General features: G+C 43.7%; 1 protein-coding gene and 1 long non-coding RNA gene across 5 annotated transcripts in view; one reads left to right on the top strand and one right to left on the bottom strand.

Annotated features, from left to right (window-relative positions):
* The window catches only part of ZFAT (zinc finger and AT-hook domain containing), a 336,678-nt gene extending 331,742 nt beyond the window's left edge, over positions 1-4,936 (bottom strand). For both annotated transcript variants that reach the window (XM_049854202.1, XM_049854213.1), the window contains exon 1: positions 4,781-4,936. The gene's annotated coding sequence lies outside the window, so the exon portion shown is untranslated. The remainder of the gene's footprint in view (positions 1-4,780) is intronic.
* A 701-nt stretch (positions 4,937-5,637) lies between these two features.
* LOC126058536 (uncharacterized) overlaps positions 5,638-19,160 on the top strand; it is a 336,683-nt gene continuing 323,160 nt past the window's right edge. For all 3 annotated transcript variants that reach the window (XR_007513246.1, XR_007513245.1, XR_007513247.1), the window contains exon 1: positions 5,638-5,715. This is a non-coding gene — a long non-coding RNA (uncharacterized LOC126058536). The remainder of the gene's footprint in view (positions 5,716-19,160) is intronic.

Here is a 19,160-nt window from a genome sequence, read left to right as displayed (position 1 = left end):
GAGAAAGAGGCAATTACAGGCTTACCTGTAACTAAAACTCTGAAATCAGCCTTTCTTTATATTTAAAAACTGTCACCCAAATTTCTGCAGATTATAAGGTATGAATTATTTAAGTTCCATATTAGTGGATTTATACACGCATTTTAACCTTAGGTAACACTTTATGCATAAGAAATATTACTTTAGAAACCCTAGTTTACATAACTATATTGTACAACTAATTTCTTTTTGTAGAAGAGGAAACTAACTGGGAACAGAAAAATTAAATGACATTTTAAAAGTGACACTGGGTTAAATTATGAAACTGTGAATATAAATCAGCCTTAAGTTCCAATTAAAATTTCTAATCATTACCTTTATTCACTCATATCTTGGCACAAATAACAAAAACATGCAGCACTATACTTATTTTTGCGTGCATTTAAAAAAATGAATCAAGTACTCTCATAAACCATAAACCCAATCTACTGTAGTTTTTTTAACCTCACTACACTCTGAAATTAGCAATCCTTTGAGATAATTTCCTGGAATTAAAAAAAAAAATGAAAACATTCTTTTTAACACCACATCTTCTTCAATCTTCGTTATTACTCATTTGTCCAACTGAAGAACAAAGAGCTTGTACTAAAAAAAAAAATCAATGATATCATTCTAGCTGTGCCCTCAATTTTTATAATATTCAATTATGTTAAGAGGAACAAACTTGTGTCCAGTATCCCCAAGTCGAGCTCTCTGGCCCAGATACAGCATTAAAATAATTTCTTGCTTTCTGTCTAATGCACAAAAAATAAAATAAAAAACTACTAAGCGCTCAAGACACTTTTATCTGCTTAGCTAAGCTCTTCAAATTCCTTCTCCAAGAATAAGACTTCTCTAAAACGGGGGCAGTGAGAGTCACTCTCTTGCAACAAGCAGGGCGGGGGAGGGAGTGAGAGTCACTCTCTTGCACCCAGGCATGAACAGCATAAAGCAAACTAAATTTGACTGTTGTTATGTGCTGTCGAGTCAGTTCCAACTCATAGTGATCCTATAGGACAGAGTAGAACTGCCACCATAGGGTTTCCAAAGAGCAGCTGGTGGTTTCAAACTGCTGACCTTTTGGTTAGCAGCCAAGTTCTTAACAACTGCACCAACAAAAACCAAAACCAAACCCAGTGCTGTCGGGTCGATTCTGACTCATAGCGACCCTATAGGACAGAGTAGAACTGCCCCATAGAGTTTCCAAGGAGCATCTGGTGGATCTGAACTGCTGACCTTCTGGTTAGCAGCCGTAGCACTTAACCACTACACCACCACTGCACCACCAGGACTCCTAAGTTTATCCTTAATATAGTCTGTGGCCACTTCTTCCTTATCCCAACATGAAGTCTGAGCTATCCATAATCAAGTCCCACTAATATTTATTCACATTCCTTTTTCTTTTTTAAGATCATCAAAGCAAAATAATTTCAGAATAAAAAGTTCCCCAAGTACTTCATTCAGTATTTCTTGTCATTCCAAATAAACCCAATCCCATTAACAAAAAGGAGAAAAAGCTCCCTTGAAAGTTTTAAGAGTATGTAGTCATTCTTTGATCAAAATAGCATTTTTTCACAAGTGACCCAAATAGAATAACCGCTTAGGAAAATCAAGCCTTTAATTCTGAAGACTAATTTGCACCTAGAGAAAATGTCAAGGTAACTGGTTTTTACTCTACCTGAAGTTTAAACCGGATCTATTTATTTTGACTTTGCTATAAAAAAAAAAAAAAAAAAAATTTTTTTTTTTTATAATCTAGGTATACCACCACTTGCTGGTCTGTGCCAAGGGATCACCATCACATAAGTGTCTAGTAACAAGGTGCTTTTGATACCTAAGGAGCCCTGCTGGCGCACTGGTTAAAGCAGTCAGCTACTAACTGAAAGGTTGGTAGTTCAAACCCAACTCCTTGGAAAAAATGTGGCTGTCTGTTTCCATAAAGATTCACAGCCTTGGAAACCCCATGGGGCAGTTCTACTCTGTCCTACAGGATTGTTACGAGTTGATATTAACTTGATGGCAGTGGGTTTTTGTTTTGTTTCTGTTTTTTTGATACCTAAGTAACTGAACTACCTTGGATAGGGTTCCAGGCTAATCTGGCTCATAAAATTTTACTCAATGGTGAAAAGTATTTAATTAGGCTTCAATGTACCTTTTAAATGGTACAGCACAAATTAGATGACACTTTTTCTATTCATTTAAAATATCAGTAAGTGGTATGCATGTGGTACACTTTGAGTTTATGAAGTCCATAAATATTAACTTCGCCAACAAACAGTTTTGGGAAAGGGGCAGTTCAAGGAACACACTGATAAACCTTACATTATGCCAAAAATCCACTCCTAAGGAGCTGTAATGCAACCGATTTTTCATAAATCAAATCACATTTGTTAAGTACCATATAAGGGGGATTAATTATTTGAAGGCACCTTTTAGCGAATCCTTTTCGTAAAATGTAGAGTTCTCACAAAACGCAACTAACGACTGCTTAATTTATTTGTTTTGTAACTTACACTTTTAATATCAGATTCCTTACAGTAGAGTGCAGCTGCTTTCAGAAGCCAAATTCACCCCACCATCACTGCTCTTCTCCCTCCTTCCCTTCACCAAGCTTTAAAATTGACACCAAAACTCCCAGCTGTTCATCTGTGATATACAAGCAATATTAGAAAAGCTGAAAAAAGAAATTAAGTGATCATTTTTTAAAAATGTAAAACAGAAATGTATGCCCCCCCCCCGCAAAAGTTAATAATTTTATTTTTTGGCAGTTGATCGCAATAAATGTTCAATAAAAATGATTTCAAAAAATCAAGATATGCAGGTTTCAAATCACTTTCACCTGTGTATCACCTGGAGGAAACTGTTCAAGAACTGTTTATCAACACATGACCTCCATAATGCCACCAAGGTCAATGAGACCTACAGGAGGGCATCTGCTGAGTAAGCGCTGATTTGCCCAATTCTACAGCTGCCTTTAAAAAGAGACAGAAGGGAGAAAGGAAAGAAGAAAAACAAACAGAAAAATGTTTTGTATACTAAAGGAAATAATGTTTTTAGGTTGCAACATCCAAGTGCCCTATCACAGGACTGTATACAGACACATGTCAGCAATGGCCAATAAGAGCAAGATGTACAAGGGACATCACAGCACAGAACCAGGTACAAAAATAGCTGCACAGAAAGAATTAACAAGACCCCAAGTGAATAAACTTCCTTTGCATCTTGTACGGGAAAACTTCAGTGCCCTGGCTACCTGCCACAAGGACTCAATTTCAAAGTGAGGCGCCCTGTTGAAGAGAACTTTTTGAAAATGACAAATAAGCCAAGCTCCATAATCAACAGAGTAAGCAACTGCTCACTCAGAACTGCTTCGGTGAAGGGCAAGTAGGTCTGGATATGCTGAACCTGCCTGTTAACCTCTATTCACGTTCTGACATTTCCTCAGCTACCACCATCCTGACCTTTCACAACGAGGAAGTGTTCTTGGATGGGATTTAAATTTTAAAACACATTACCAACTTGCTATACTTGGTTACGCTAGATTTAGAGGTTAAAAAAAAATCCCCACCGATTTGAAACTATTTTATCTGAAATTTCCAAACAACTTTCAAATGTGAAAAAAGACTGTCAGAGCCAGTGCCTGATCATTTAGAAGTGTCGGGAGAGCAAATTAACTACGGATAATTCATTCCAACGTTTGATAAATGGGTAGCATTCATGCATACATTATAAGGGTGGAAAATTAAAAAGAAGAAGAAGAAAAAAAAAACCAGAGAAGCGCTGGTTATTCACAATCGGCAAAGTACTGGGCTGCTAGCACTTTTCTAAGTTCCTTTCAGTGACGCCCAGGCTGGTGAATTGTGACTTACCCCTGCCAGTTACAACTAAACTTCACTTTGTGGGCTCCAAAGCTTATTACAAAAAGGATAACAGTACTTCGCTGTCCTCCTATTTTCCTTCCACAGAGCACGGAGCCTGACATTTGAAACTCTGAAACTCATCAGACCAACATCACCTCGTTTCGGGGCTTTTGAGTTTCGTGTTTATTATTTTTAAAGTCCACTGAGAAGATTCCCTTTGGGGGTGGGGGTGTGGGGCGAAAAATTAACCTAGTTCCTGAATACGCTGGGAAGAAATCATGACCATTAAAGCACTGCCCTCGCTCCCAAGTAACTTTTTACCATTTCGTCCTAAAATAACCATAAAGTAGCAAACATAAAGCATTGGCATGGCAACGTCCACACAGCACGCCCCAGTGCTCCCCCCAGGCCGATTTGACCGTCTCCGGTTCCCAGCCTCTCGGGTCCCCTGGCCCTCTCCCGTCGTCCGCTCCAGCCCAGCTTCACCCGAGTTTTGCCGTAAAACCTGGCACTTTGGCTGCCACGGCAAAACCCGGCGCCCGTCCCAAGGGCAGAGTTCCTTCCAAGTGCCCACGAACATTTCCTGAAGCCCTCCTGCGGGCCCCGCGCGCACCTTGCCGGCCCCGGGCCCCTGCCCGTACTTTACCCCAAGCAGGGGCCCACCTGGCCCCCGTCGCCGGTCCCCACGCCCGGGTCGCTCTGCCAACTCTTGCCCAGAGGCTGTACCCCGGGCCGCAGCCCCTGCTCCCCCGGCCCCGCACGCCCTGAGCCTGAGGGCAGGGGGCCACGACGCCCCCCAGAGGCCGGGTCCGAGCGCCTGTCAGGACCTCCGGGAGGGAATGGAGGGGGCCGAGCAGCGGTGCCCGCCCCTGTCCTGACACCCTGTCCACCACCACACTCACCTGGCGGCGGTCGCCGAGGGGCCGGGCGAGGGGTCGGGTGCGGCAGGAGGCCCCGCGGCCCCCACCCTCCGCGCTCCGCTCCGGTCGCGCGCCCTGGGCCCGACGCGCGCCTGGAACGGCTGGGGGCGCGGACGCGCGAGCTCGGGCGGGGAGGGGGGTGCGCGGCTGGGGGCGGGGGGCGCGCGGCGGGGGGCGCGCGGGGGGCGCGCAGCGGGGGTCGGGGGGGCGCGGCGGGGGTCGGGGGGGGCGCGGCGGGGGGCGGGGGGCGCGGTGAGAGCAGGGCCCCGCGGCGTCCGCGGAGAAACCAGCCGTCATGGCGCGCGGCGGCGGCGGCAGCGGCTCCCTCCGATCTCCCCGCTCCCTCGCCTTTAGTTTGACCTTTCCCTCCAGTGTGTCTGAGGGAGAGCGGCTGTGCGCGCGCGTGTGCATGTCCCTGTGTGTGTATGCGCGCGCGCGTGGGCAAGGGGCCGGGTTCGCTCCCCGACGCCTGACGTCACTGCCATGGCAACGGCGGCCCCCGCCCCTCGCTTCCCGTTTCCTGCCCCCACCCTCTGTGGACGTTCCGGGGTCTCACGTGCTCACTCACACGCACGCACGCACGCTCGGAGCGCGCGCGCCTAGAGCGCTGAGGGGGTTGGGAGAGAATCTGGGCCTCCTCCTCCCTCCCTTTTCCTCGTCGCCTCCCTGAATCCGACCAATCAGTGAGGAGGAGGCGTGGGCGGGCGGCTCGGCTTCCAGAAGCGTGAAAAATTTCCCGAGGCAGAAAGAAAACCCGGCCTGAGGGACTGCGCATGTCCACTGATGAAAGGGGCCGGTTGGACGGGTGTTTAGGGAGGAGGAGGAAAGGGGGCGTTTGGGCAGTGGAGGGAGAACCCACTCCCGGTCGGGGGGAGGTGGGCCAGTCTCAAACTGAGGTAGCGCTGCAGTAGATTCAGGTAAGCTTAGACTCTAGTCTAGCTTCACTTTTATCTTGCTGTGTGACCTTGTAAAATGGGGCTAGTGCAGTCTTCCACTATGGTTGTGAGGATTAAAAGAGAATGGGGAAAATGCTCAGGGGGAACATGGTAAAAGCCAAACCAAACCCGCTGCTGTGAGTCCATTCCGACTCATAAACCAAAAAAAACCAAACTCTTTGCCGTGGAGTGGATTCCGACTCACAGCGACCCTATAGCGACCCTATAGGACAGAGTAGAACTGCCCCGTAGAATTTCCAAGGAGCACCTGCTGATTCGAAGTGCAGACCTTTTGGTTAGCAGCCATAGTTGTTAACCACTACACCATCAGGGTTTCCTCCGACTTATAGCGACCCTATATAAACCGTATAGAACAGAGTCGAACTGACCCATCGGGTTTCTGAGGAGTGGCTGGTGGCTTGGAACTGCAGACCTGTTGGTTGGCAGCCATAGCCCTTAACCAGTGCGCCACCAGGGCACATGGTAAAAACCCAAAACTCATTGCCAGACCCTCAAAACGAACAAAGACCCAAACTACAATGCATAGCTATTATTATGGAGCCCCAAACCAAACCGGTTGCCTTCCAGTGGTTCTGCTTCATGGCAACCCCATGTGTTAAAGTACAACTGCTCCTGAGGGAGAGGAGCCGTGGTAGTGCAGTGGTTAAAGTGCTCCGCTGCTAACCAGAAGGTTGGCGATTGAAACACCCAAGCTGCTCCGCAGGTGAAAGATGTGACAGTCTGCTTCCATAAAGATCACAGCCTTGGAAACTGCATGGAGGCAGTTCTACTACTTTGTCCTGTAGGGTCGCTGTCAGTTGGAATCCACTGGATGGCAATGGGTTTGGTTTGTAATCTTTACCGAAACAGATGGCCAGGCACTTCTTTAGCAGCGCTGGTGGGTGGGTTTAAACTGCCACCCTTCAGGTTAATAGAAAATCACAATTCATTTATGGAGTCCCAAAACTCCTTATTTTACAAATGGGGACACAGGACTCAGATTAAAAGATGTCATGGTCAATATTCTTTGCCTTAAGTGGCATTTCCCTTGAGAGAGGGAAATAAAACATTAAAGGAAAATCCCTAAACAGTTACATTGCTCTCTGTGGAACCCTACTGTGCCCCACCCCACTGCCCATGGTAAGGTTATGAACTCTGGACAAAAGGGCTGGATGACCATAACGCAGCTTTGGAAGACCGCGGTCGTTTAGCTTCTGAATTTGCATCTGAAACAAGTGACAGAATGGTGCTTTCTTCAGTACTTTGGGGCCCCTACATTTCTTCTCAAGGTTGGGTTGAAGTGTAAATCCAGTAGTTAAGAGATGCAGGCCCTCCACAATCTCCAGCTATCCAAGGAAAATGTTAATGCAGCCCACCTCCATTTACCCAGCATCCACAGTGTAGGCAAGACCACCTCTCCAGACCACCAGGTGCCTGTGACCTCAGGACTGGACATTCCTGCATAGGTACCTTAGGATTCAGAGACTGATGACCTCATCATTCCACAGACTTGCACTTTGAGTCCTTTCCCCTATTTTGGCTTTTAATTATTTACTGCCCTGTGGTGTTTCTTGAATGTTGTGCCAGTATTTAACCCCTGATTTGCTGTTTAACTCTTTTAAAAGTGTGTGCCTGTATGTTGCTCCCAGAAACAGATAAAAATTATGCAAAGAGGAGGAGTCTTGAAAAAGAAAAGCAAACAGTGTTTTTTCTGATCTTTTTGTCTAATTTCGCACTATAATCTAAAGCCCTCTGGAATTCTGGTAGGTAGCATTGTTCTTGTCTCGATATGCTATTTAACACTATTTTTTTTATGTGTGAGTCTTGTGTCACCAAATTTAGTCCTCTTATCCGTGATTGTGTTTATGGCACTGCCACACCTCAGAGCCATTCTCAGATTATCCCTATCTCCATCCCATCAGTGTCTGAATCCCATGAAGTCTTCCTTGAAATGGCTATGTTGTTAGCTGCCATGGAGTTGGCCCCTGACTTATGGCGACCCCATGCATGATGGAACAAAATGCACTATGCCCATGATCAGCTGGATATCAAACCGTTGCGATTCATAGGGTTTTCATTTTTGGAAATAGATCTTCAGGTCTTTCTTCCAAGTCTTTCGTAGTCTGGAAGCTCTTTTGAAAACTGTTCAGCCTCGTTGCAACACACAAGCCTCCACTGACAGATGATGGATTGGCTGCTCTGGGAATTGAACCTGGGTCTCCCTGGTGGAAGATGAGAATTCTACCACTGAGCCACCAGTGCTGCTAGTGTTGTTGTTAGGGGCCGTCGAGTTGGTTTTACTCATGCTGACACTACACGGCAGAGTAGAAGTGCCCCATAGTATTCCCTTGGAGTGGCTGGTGGATTCAAACTGCTGACCTTTTGGTTAGCAGCTGAGCTCTTAACTATTACACCACCAGGGCTCCTATAATAGCCATTGAGTGTTCTCCACTCCTTTGGCCACTGCCTTAGTGTAAGCCCTCATCATCTCTCATCCAGAATCTTGCAAAACCTCCTAACTGATCTTTCTGCCTGACCTTGGGCCCATCCAGGCCAGCTTCCACAAAGACCCCGGACTCCAGAGGGAACTTTCTGAGAAGGAGAACACTGAGGCATGTACTCAAACAGCTTAAAAGTCTTCCATGGCTCCTTCTTACCTCTTCAGGAATGAGGCCAAATTTCTTCAGTGGTTCTTCATGCCCTGTCTTCAACCCATTCCGCTAGCTGCACCATCTACTATGTCTGCACGAGCTGTTTTACCGCATAGATGGTTAAAACTTCCAGCTTCTGAAACTTGTTCTTTGTGCACGTAGGTCCACCTACCTAGAATTCTCTGCTCAGTCCCAGGTCAGTCTCATCCATGCTTTCTAGTTCTGTGAGAAGAGTCCATAATGCCTAACTGTGGTTAAGTTCTTATTCTGTGTTGTAAACACTTTATACTTACGTGTCTTCTTTTCCACTAGGATGTGGAGCTAAGTATTTGAGGGCAGGAGACTTGGCTTTTCTTATTCAGGTTTGAATTATTGAGTGCCTGTTATGTGCCGTGTACAACGGTAGAAGCTTTAACATCTACCGTTGTACATGACACATAATAGACAATAATTATTTCTTGAATGAATGAATGTATTATAAGCTCCATGAAAGAGAAAAGCTATTATATTTATTTGATTCTTCACAGAACCATGCCCAGTATTATGCAAGCTACAAGTAGGTACTCAAAATAACAACAAATGAATGAAAGAACAGTAAAGAGGTATTAAAAAAAAAAAAAGGCATTAAAAATCTACCATGTTGTCAGGGATTAAGCTTAATACTTTCCATTCTTTGCCTCAGTTAATCCCCCAACAACCCTATACAGTAGGCATTGTTATCCACATCTGCGGGTAAGGAAACCAGAGCTTATTTAATGGAAGTGACTTAGTCTTGGTCACACTGTTAGTTGGTGGCTAGCCTGAGATTTGATAGCAAGTTCACCTGATTTGGAAATAGGTTATTACGTAAGGCACTCTGCTTCTGCTGCTGCTGTGATGGGGGTGGTGATGATGGCGTTGACGTTTCCTCTTCTCTTCACCTGCTTTGTCATGGCCGAAAGCTCCTTCTTTCTACCAGAGAAATCAGAACCCCCCCCCCCCCCTTGCTCCAACTGAAGAAACCCGATTACATTAATGACTAAATGCAATCAGGCTAAATGGTGGTCATTTTTTTTTTTTTAACACTTATTTTCCCATAATTGAGGCCACAATTACTTAGTTTTAGAATATAAGTGTTGAGAATGTGACATAAAATGTTTAAAACTGGCCTTTGGGATCTGAAGAACCCAGCTAAGTCTTGTTCTTGGAGGCTAAAAAATGAATTTTGAATTAGTGACATTCTTAGTTCATGAGGAGCTAAGGTATCTCTTGGTAGTGAAAAGGCAACCCTCAAAAAGTAGGTTTAAAAACATCTATTATGTGTGTTTGTTTAAGTATCTCATTAGGAAGAAAGGAAGAACATACAGTTTATACCTTGAAGGACTTGCCTGAATCATGATTACCAAGAGGCCCTTAGAGTTTACGTGGGGCTCAGGGTTGGATTACCCAACAAGCAAGGTAAGCACAGGCTTAATTGTGCTTACTTACTAATCTGTAGTGGGCGAATAAGCACAACTAAGCCCGTGCATACGTGCATACCCATGCTTACTGGTTAATCTGCCCCTAGGGGGGCTCCACCAGTGTCACAAGCACACCCGTGACTGGAGGGCACTTTCCCTAGTCTGAGAAAGTCAACATCTTTGAGCAGAACAGAGGCTTGTGGGAGAGGTGGTAAATAAGGAAGAAATGGGGCTGTGGGTAAATGAGAGCCCACATCTATCCAGTTAGCCAGACCAGCTTAGTCAGTCGATCCTGGTGATAACTGAGATGAATCAGCTGTTCTACCCTCATAGCCTGTTCCAAAACCAACCTACTGGCAGGGAGTCGATTCTAACTCATAGCAATTCCATAGGGTTTCCAAGGCTGTACATTTTTTTTTTGTAATTGTACTTTAGGTGAAGATTTACAGAACAAACTAGCTTCTCAATAAACAGTTAGTACACAGGTTGTTTTATGACATTGGTTAACAACCCCACAACACGTGAATGCTCTCCCTTCTCGACCTTGGGTTCCCTATTACCAGTTTTCCTGTCCCCTCCTGCCTTCTAGTCCTTGCCACTGGGCTATTCTGTCCCTTTTGTCTTGTTCTGTTTTATGGGCCTGTCTAATCTTTGGCTGAAGGGTGAACCTCGGGAGTGACTTCATTACTGAGCTAAAAGGGTGACCGGGGGCCATACTATTGGGGTTTCTCCAGCCTCTGTCAGGCCAGTAAGTCTGGTCTTTTTTTCGTGAGTTAGAATTTTGTTGTACATTTATCTCTAGCTCTTTCTGGGACCCTCTATTGTGATCCCTGTCAGAGCAGCCAGTGATGGTAGCCCGGCACCATCTAGAAGTACTGGACTCAGTCTGGCGAAGGCCGTGGTAGATGTGGTCCATTAGTCCTTGGACTGATCTTTCCCTTTTATGTTTAGTTTTCTTCATTCTTTGCTCCCAAGGCTGTAAACTCTTCCTGAAGCAGACTGCCATATCTTTCTCCTGTGGAGCCGCTGGTGCTTTCGAGCAGCTGACCTTTTGGTTAGCAGTTGATTGTGTTATCCACTGTGTCACCAGGACCCCACATAGCCTATTGCAACTGATGCGTTGAAAGTTGGCTGCTGTGTACAGGCTATGGAGGCTCTGGGTGGTGCAAACGGTTGTTAACACGCTCAGCTGGAAATTCAGCCGTTGAAAACCTGAGGGACTGTAGTTCTACTCTGACGCACGTGAGGTTGCCATATGTTGGAATTGACTAAACAGGCAATTTCAATTATCCTGATCATGCCTTTGCTAATATAAATAAATTGGTATTACTGAATACCTGTCAGTTATTGTCTCAGAAACTTAAATTATTTTTTTGTACAAAAGTATATGTAAATATTTGTATGTGTTTCAAAGCTATTAGACACATATCATCACCATTTATTTATTCTAATAAACAGCCATCGAACATCTGCTAAGTGCCAGGCATGAGTCAGAAAGCTAGATTCAACAAATGTTTTGAACGTCAACTATAACTACAAAAACTATTAACTGATTCCTTCAAAAATAAAATATTATGCTTTTTTTCAGTTCATTTATGCCATTTTATATATGAAGTTGTTCTCCAAATACTCTATTTCCTTTACGTTCATCTACTAAAACCTAGAGATAACATCTGGTTCATCTATTTCAGACAATCCAATTATAGGAGGATGCCATAGTCAGTGGAAAGCTTTTGTAGACTTTGTGTTTCTCCAAGCTGTATAAGGGGTTTGAGAACGTTGGCTGTTTTAAAGTGTCTTCTGGAAGCACTGGAGAAAACCACCCTTAGTAGAGTAAGCCCATGGCCCCATTGTCCAGGAAAGCAGGTATAATTAGACTTGGATCCCTGGATCACTCTGTGGAGGAAAACTGCTACCCAGCCAGAAATGTTTGATTTGGACTGTTACATAAATAGGAAATAACTAAAAAAATTGGGAGGTTATTCATTAGAGCAGCTAGCTTTACTCAGTGGGCTAATTGGAAAACTGTAAGCAACGTGGCCATATTACACTCCGAGTTTGTGTCACTGCTCATACTGTTACTGTTAAATTCGTATTTTTGGAACACCCAATTAAGTGAGCCCTTGCTTCTAGTTGTCTTTATTACCTTGGTTCCAAGTCAGTGATGGCCTTGCTACCTGTGAGTGTCACTGCTGGAAAATTGTTATGTGCAGTTGCAGAAGTGATAATTAGTTTAAAAAAAAGCCACCCAGGAGGAACCAACACACACACACGCACACACACACACGCTACAGAATAGCAGAACGCTCAGCCCCATGCAACTTCCACAGTTTTCACCATCATCATGGTCAGCATCAGCATCTTCCCCACCATCATTTTTTAAGTCAGAAGGCTTGAAGTCAGAAATAATAGCCTCGACTATTGCAGCAACTCAGAAAGAATGAACGCATTGTCCTTAGGAAGGCGTTGGACTGTCTTTTCTCTGAACCATACTTCTGCTGTGACGTTTGCCCTGTGCCCTCAGGTGGCATGCGGGCTATGCCAGGCCTCTGTGTTCGAATGGCCCCTTGGCTCCTCCAGAATGACTGAGGAGCCAAGAGCTGGCATTTCTTCTTGATATTTTATGTCAGAGTCGGTGTGAAAGAGTTCTGTGTGGCTGAGTGAGCTCCCATTCTTCCTGAGGCTAGGCTCAGGATCTACACTCTGCAGGCCAAGCCATTCGGTCTTTCTCTTGGACTGACAGTTTGGACCAACCTAGAGGCTAAGAGACATAATGCACTAACACCTAGAGGGTGAATTTTGCTAAATTAAAATAACAGCCATTCTTCCAGGAGAGCTGGAAAAGTCATTCCTGTCAGGTGTACTCAAAATCAACAGCCATGTTACTCCTGCCAAAAACACCGAGACTACTGAATAAAGCTTTGCATTATTTAGATGGTAAACTCAATGATCATCGTGATAGTAATTCTTTTTAGTGTCCTTAGTAATGAATGGTAATGATTGTATATTGAGTAACCCTCATGGGAAAGGTACTCTGCTAGGTGCTTTACCTATGACAGGTATTTAAGCTTCATAATAGCCTTGCAAGGTAGGACCTCATTATCCCATCTCGTAGATGGAGAAACAGAAATTCAGAGCAACTTGCCCAACATCACCATTGATTGTCAGTGTACCTAAAGGGTGCTCTTTAAAAAAATAACGTAAGAATTATCTAGGTAAGAACTAATTCCAAACTCAGGGACATTTTAAACTTTTTATTGGAAAATTTTAAACATGTGCAAAAGTAGAGAGGTATATTCTTAGAGCAGCTTGTATCAGGCATAATGTAGAATTAAAGTTTTGTTTTTTTTTTAATTGTGTTTTAGGTGAAAGTTCACAGTGCAAATTAGTTTCTCATTCAAAAATTTATACACAAATTGTTTTGCGATATTGGTTGCAATCCTGCATTGTGTCAGCACTCACCCCCTTTCCCTTTACACCCAGGTTCCCTGTGTCCATTCGTCCAGGTTTCCTTCCCTTCTTGCCTTCTCATCTTTGCTTTTGGGCAGGTGTTGCCCTTTAAATATCCTATACTTGATTAAACTAAGAAGCCTGTTCCTCACATGTATTGTTGTTTGTTTTGTAGGCCTGTCTAATCTTTGCCTGAAAGGTAGACTTTGGAAGTGGCTTCAGTTCTGAGTTAGCAGGGTATCCGGGAGCCCTAGTTTTGAGGGTCCCTCCTGTCTATGTCAGACTAGTAAGTCTGGTCTTTTTTTGTTAATTTTAATTTAATTTTATATATTTCTCCTGTTCTTTCTGGAGCCCTCTATTGTGATTCCTGTCAGAGCAGTTGGTGGTGGTAGCGGAGCACCATCTAGTTCTTCTGATCTCAGGTTGGTGGAGGCCATGGCTCATGTGGTCCACTAGTCCTTTGAACTGATATTTTCTAGAATTAAAGAGTTCTAAATGATCTTTATCTTATTTTTTTTTTGGAAGATAGCCAAGTCCTTAATAAGAATTTCTGCAAAAGAGGAACCTGGGGCTAAATCTCACTTGTAGAGGCAGAAGATTATTTTTATTTCAATCTCACATTCTTACTCTCCACTTGAAGTCGTCAGTTAATGGAAGAATAACAAATCATGTGGAGACTTAATTTTGTGTTGCCTAGTCCTCTTCATCCCTACTGTAAATTCTTAGTTTAGACTGAAGGCAGGCTTCTGCTGAGTCATATGATATTCTCCTTTCTTGCCTCCAGGGCTTCGAACTGGTTCGTTCCAGTTGGACCCCCTGCTGGAAATTTGCGTTTTCACCACAAACCAAATCTATTGCTGTCAAGTCCATTACGACTCATAGTGACCCCAATAGGACAGAGTAGAACTGCCCCGTAGGGTTTCCAAAGAGCAGCTGGTGGGTGTGAACTACCGGCTTTTTGGTTAGCAGCCAAACTCTTAACCACTGTGCCATTAGGGCTCTGTTTCTACTCCGAACCAAACCAAACCAAAGCCAACCCAGCCCACTCTCATTGAGTCAGTTCCCACTCTTAGTGACTCTGTATGATTTCCAAGGCTGTACATCTCTGTGGAAGCAGACTGCCACATCTTTCTCCCACAGATCCGATAGTGGTTTTGAACCGCTGACCTATTGGTTAGCAGTCGATCACCTTAACCAGTGTACCACCAGGGCTCCAGTTCCACCCCAGATACACTGAATCAGAATCTACATTGTAACAAGATCCCCAGGTGATTCTTCTGTGACCTTGTTTGGAAATAGGGTATTTGAGATGTTAGCAGTTAATATGAAGTAATACCAGAGTAGGGTGGGTCTTATATAAGAGGAGAATAGACATGGAGGGAGAGGCAGGCAGAAGAGGGACAGTCGTGATGACAGAGGCAGATACAGCTGTTTGGCAAGTCCATGAATGCCAAAGATTGCTAGGAGCTACCAGAAGGTAGGAGAGAGGCATGAGCAGTCTCTCTCTCTGAACTTTCAGAAGGAATCAGCATGGCTGATATCTTGATTTAGACTTCTAGCCTCCAGAACTGTGAGACAATGTCTGTTCTTAAAGCCACCCACTTTTGCAGTATTTTGGTACAGCAGCCTAAGGAAACTAAGACGGGCACCTTCTATTAACACTTCTGAATTGGTGAAGGTTTTCAGTTGGACAGAATGGCTCAGGGAAAAGAGATTAAAAGCATGGCTCTCAGATTGAAGCCTGATAAATTCAAGTTACCTGTGATTAACTCTAAAGAGAGAGTCCTATCTAGAATAGAATTGTGGATATGGCCATTGGCACTGAAGTTGTTTTGAATCAAATAGATAAGAATGTGAGAAAGTTATATTGCCAAAAGAGTTGCCAGCCGATATGAAAATAGATTATAACTGTTTGAGGCTTGAAATGAACTTTGAGTCACCAACTTTCTGTGGGCAGGAAGAAGGCAGAGAAAGCTGCTAAGCCCTCAAAGAGGATGTATCTCCAATGTCCTTCACAAATGTGTCTCAAGAAGGTAAGCTTTTGCTAGGACCACCTGGAGGACAGAGGCAAGAGTCATGCAGAATAATAGACTGGGTCCTACTATTCCAGGACCAGAAGAGGCCCTGATAAGGGAGCAGTCCCCACCCTGGCGTAGGTGGTCCTTGTAACATCTGCTCAGTGGACTTTTGGAATGGCTATGAACAGTGACTTCCATGTGCCCAATATCCTTCCACTTTCCGCATGAAAGTGTTTATTTTGGCTACCCTACCCTTCATGGTGCAGTGGTTAAGCCCTTGGCTGCTAACCAGAAGGTTGGCAGTTCGGACCCACCAGGGAGAAAGATGTGACAGTCTGCTTCTGTAAAGAGTTACAGCCTTGGAAACCCTGTGGGGCTGTTCTACTTTGTTCTGTAGGGCCACTATGAATCAGAATCAACTCAGTGGCAGCAGGTTTGGTTTGGTACCCTTGTTCCATTCCTACACGTTGGGTGCGTAAGGGGCAGATTGCCTGTCTTTTTGATCTGTAGGTTTTGCTCTCAAGTGAATAAACATCTGGGTCTGATGTAGAGAATTCCATGAGATCATGAAAGATGCACCTGATGCTGTAACTGAATAGAATCTTTAGTTTGTCTTCCTTGGGTAGAGTTCCCAGAATTAGAAAATAAGAACATAGGACATGTAGTTAAATTTGAATTTAAGATAAGCTATGAATAATGTTGTAGTATACATATGTCCCAGTTGTTGGGATATAAAGCCAAAACCTGTTGCCGTCTAGTCGATTCTGACTCACAGCAGCCCTCTAGTTAAACTAAAACATTATTCATTGTTTATCTGAAATTCAAATTTAACTAGGCATCCTGTATTTCATGTGGCAGCCCTATGGAAAAAGGTAGGTGTATTTTGCTTACAAAGAGAGGGAAGCAAATATTCATGACCAAGGACTCTTTTACTATTTATTTTGAAACTGATTGTGTCCCCTCCTTGGGCATCACCTGCCTGGTGGCCTTCCCTATGAGAAGGTGTTCTCCCTGCCGCATTGACATCAAGTGTGACCGTATGTCTTGACTTGGCCAGTTTAATGTGAGTGAAGTGGTATTTGCTACTTCCAGGGAGGAGCTTTAGGTGCCGTCATGTAATTGGGCCATTTTGTTTGTGCCTCTGCTGTGCCGCAGGCATGCCTAGTTGGGGCTGTGCCTTGCGCCTGGGTCCTAGAATAAAAAGAGTGTGGAGCAGAACTGCAGCTGATCTTTACAGCCTGTGAACACGAGCAAGGGATGAACCGTTACAGTAAACCATTGAGATGTGGGGTTTTTACTGCGCTGTAATTTACTCTAAATGGCTTAATACCCCAAAACCAAACCCAGTGCCGTCGAGTCGATGCCGACTCATAGTAACCCTATGGGACAGAGCAGAAGTGCCCCATAGGGTTTCTGAGGCTGTAACCTTTACAGAAGCAGACTACCACATCTTTCTTCTGTAGAGCAGCTGGTGGGTTCAAACTGCCAACCTTTTGGTTAGCAGCTGGGCACTTTAAGCACTGTGCCATCAGGGCTCCTTGAAATTGATTAATACAACATTTCTTTCTCTCTCGCTATATATATATGTATGTATATGTGATCCCAGCTGCTCTGTGGTTTTCATTATAAAATTAAATTGATTTCTGAGTAAAATACAAACAAAGACTAGAGAAATCACACCTAAGAATGATTTGTACTTTTGAAGTCGTGTTCTTTAAAAATGTTAACTTTAGGGTGTGAATAAAATACGTTTTTATTAGGATCAACATATTTCTTAATAAAATAAGCTTTCTTACATTATTACAATATATCTTAGTCATCTAGTGCTGCTCTAACAGAAGTTAACACCAGTGGATGTCTTCAACAAACAGAAATTTATTTTCTCAGTTTTGGAGGCTAGAAGTCTGAATTCAGAGTACCGACTCTAGGGGAAGGCTTTTTCTCTCTTTCATCTCTGTCAGCCTCTGTCTTTTTGTCTCTTCAGCCTGTTTCCTGGTTCCTTAGAGATCTCCAGGTGTCTGGGCATCTGCCTTCCCCCATCTCTGCTCCCTTAATGTGCTTCTTTTATATTTTGTAAGAGATTGACTCAAAACACACCCTACACTAATCCTGTCTCATTAACACAACAAAGACAACCCATTCCCAAATGGAATTACAGTCACAGGCATGGAGGTTAGGATTTACAACACATGTTTTTAGAGGACACAGTTCAGTCCGTAACACAATGTAAAATTTGTAATTTTTATATTGAAAGCAAACAAGCAAAAGCGCACCTAAAACTTAGAAAAAAAAAAAAAAACTTAGGGTGAGTGCCAAAAAAAGGGATGTATTTTATTTTCCCACTGCTGTTGATTATAGTATGTGGCGGTGTCCATTTAATTGTAGATTCAAATTATTTTTTATGCATTCCTTTATTTAACAAGACGTGCCTGAGTATGTGAATGGTAGGAACATGACCTGCCCAATGTGGACAAGGCATTCCAACTAAAAGACGGAGCAGTGTTGCAGGAACAGCTGTGCTTTGGAGCCAGACAGACCTGGGTTACAGTCCTGCACCAGCCATGTCCTTGTCATCTGACCTTGGGCAAATTTCTTACCCTTTGAGAGTCTCAGTTTTCTCATCTGTAATGGATAAAATGGTAATAAAACCACCACTTATGAAGCCCCTACTATTTGCCAGGTACTCATGAGGTACTCTCCAGGTGTTGTCTTCTTGAAGCCTCACCATATCCAATGACATGGGTATTTTTATCTTCATTTGACAAATGAGAAGCAAGTGAGGCTTGGGGATATTAGGCCATTGGCTGGAGGTTACTTATGGGAAGAAGGTGGTAGAACCAGGGTTCCCAGCCCAGCTCTGCTGGCTCACTGGAAACCTCCATTCTTTCTGTTGTGTGAAAGAAGTGAAAGAGTGTATCTGAAATTGATAATTACAGATTAATTGATAATAACCTTAACTCACAGAATTCCCCAGAGGATATATCTGTGTAAATGACATAATACAGTATCTGGAACATAGTAAGTCTGAATAAAATCTGCCTTGTCAATATGATCACTTCCAGATGCAAAGGTCATCTCAGGGTCTACAGATTGATCTGGAAATGAATCCCCAATTCTCCTTTCTGTCCTTGACTGTATATTGCTTTATTACTTGGGGTTTTGCTGTCTTTCCCTTTTCTGATCTTCTCTCCTTCTCTTGTTCCTTTAGCCATAATTGAGAGTGGTGTATAGCATTATTTGCTATATTTCAAAATATGTAATCTCATATTTCCTCTTTTTAATTTAAGAAATTAAAGAGCAGAACGTTTTATATTTCAATAAAAAAGAACATTTTGATTTTCTTTTTATATCTCCCCATTAAGTTTCTTCTGCTTGGCTTTGGTCCAATGTTCCACCCTGTCAGAATCATTTTAAATCTTGAGGCTGTCCGTTACTGGCTTTGCCATCCTTCCTGGGTTTATATCATCTGCATTTTAAGCCTTCAGCAAGTCCTTGACAAAACCTGCAGTTTAGGACTACTCAGTAAGTTAGGATCGGGTTAGTTATGTGTGCAGGGAAACTCTAAATGAGTACCTCTCAGACGTTACTGAGACAAGAATCACCTGGAGAGCTTGGTAAAATACAGATTCCTGGGCCCTCTCACCTAGAGATTCTGATTCAGTAGGTCTGGAGTGGGGCCCGATAATTGCATTTCTAATAAACTCACACCCCCACATGTCTGTCAGTTTGTTGTGCTGTGGGGGCTTGTGTGTTGCTGTGATGCTGGAAGCAATGCCACCAGTATTCAAATACCAGCAGGGTCACCCATGGTGAACAGGTTTCCGCTGAGCTTCCAGACTAAGACAGACTAAGAAGAGGACCCGACAGTC

Source organism: Elephas maximus, chromosome 15, assembly GCF_024166365.1.
Source record: "Elephas maximus indicus isolate mEleMax1 chromosome 15, mEleMax1 primary haplotype, whole genome shotgun sequence".
NCBI classification, from domain to species: domain Eukaryota; kingdom Metazoa; phylum Chordata; class Mammalia; order Proboscidea; family Elephantidae; genus Elephas; species Elephas maximus.
The sequence above is the reverse complement of the archived record's forward strand: the minus strand, read 5'-3'. Positions and strand labels throughout refer to the sequence as shown.